We start from the raw sequence: 1,337 nt of genomic DNA, 5'->3' as shown, positions 1-1,337 counted from the left end.
CCTGGGTCTCATCTACCAAACACACACACAGCTGAGAGTCAAGTAGTCTACCATCAATGAGAAACTGCACCAGAGATAAACCGCAATATGAAAAGCACACACACATACAGAAAATACTAAAACCAGACCAAGCCCTAAGTGTATCAGAAGGGAGTTCAAGTGACACAGTTTTATATGGTCAAGTCAGATTTATAATTTTAATCTGTAATAGTTATCTCTCCAATACTCTCTGCCTGATAACCAGGTTAGTCCTATCCCTCAATTATGTTTAGACAGAAATCACCGGAGGCTTATTCCCTGTATAGATCCTACAAAGGTATTTTGGGCTTCTACTGTCATCTATGGTGTCATGCACACTAGGATCTCACAATTTAAACTCTGACACCGTTCCTTCCTTCGGATTTGGGTTATATAATTGATCCCCTTTGGATCATGGACGTTGGTTTGCTCCTTCTATGTGGGCTTAGTTGACTTCTCTCTTAGATGGCTGCTTGTTTGGAAACAAATGTTTAAGATCCCAGATGCTGTTTTATCTGATAGCTATTGCCCAGTTTAATGTTCAAACATTTTTGATCCACTAACCATCTACTTGCCTTTTCCAGAACTAAAGTACTACAGGTTTATCTTTCCTAAATGCTTTTGGAAAGTTTTCATAATGCTCACGTGTATCCAGGATTGGTACTTTCAGTGCTCACCTTAGCTGTGGATGAGTTTGAAGGAGTCACTAAGCTACTAGCCATTCAAGCTTTACTTTAGCTCTGTGGTTTTTGCCCTAATGGCTCCCATGTGTGCTCCTCAGTCAGTAAAGCTGGAGAATCAATACTCTTAGCAGAACTATAAGGATTTACCTGTGAGTTAGTTGATTTGGCTCGTCTAGCAATAGTCATTGTAATTCTCATCAAATGACTGGGGGAGACCATCCAAATCAGGTATATGGAAACAAAACAACAATCCGAAAAGCAATGTCAAATTTGATGGCACAGATTTCCCTTCATTGATTTTACAAATACAAGACATTTAAGGACCATTTATAGGAGAAGAAAAGATGCAATTGGGAAAGAACTTACATCAAAAGGATATATTTTTAAATGGTCACTAAGTAATAGAATGAAAATAATAGTTATTAGTGGAGTTGATATAAAGATTCCAATACAACATTACAGGAGGTTGTGTGGAACAACATACATTTCTGCTGGTCCCCCAACATTAATAAACCAACCAAATTAAACTCACTGCTAACAAGGCTATGTCACTGCATAGTGACACTCCTTAGTATTTTGAAGCATTGGAAATCATTATGGGAGCAGACAGCCTCATCTTTATCCCATCAAGTGGGT

The sequence above is a fragment of the Echinops telfairi genome, unplaced genomic scaffold (assembly GCF_000313985.2).
Source record: "Echinops telfairi isolate 266 unplaced genomic scaffold, ASM31398v2 ScPeMD7_4;HRSCAF=17, whole genome shotgun sequence".
NCBI classification, from domain to species: Eukaryota; Metazoa; Chordata; class Mammalia; order Afrosoricida; family Tenrecidae; genus Echinops; species Echinops telfairi.
Note: the sequence above shows the minus strand (reverse complement) of the source record.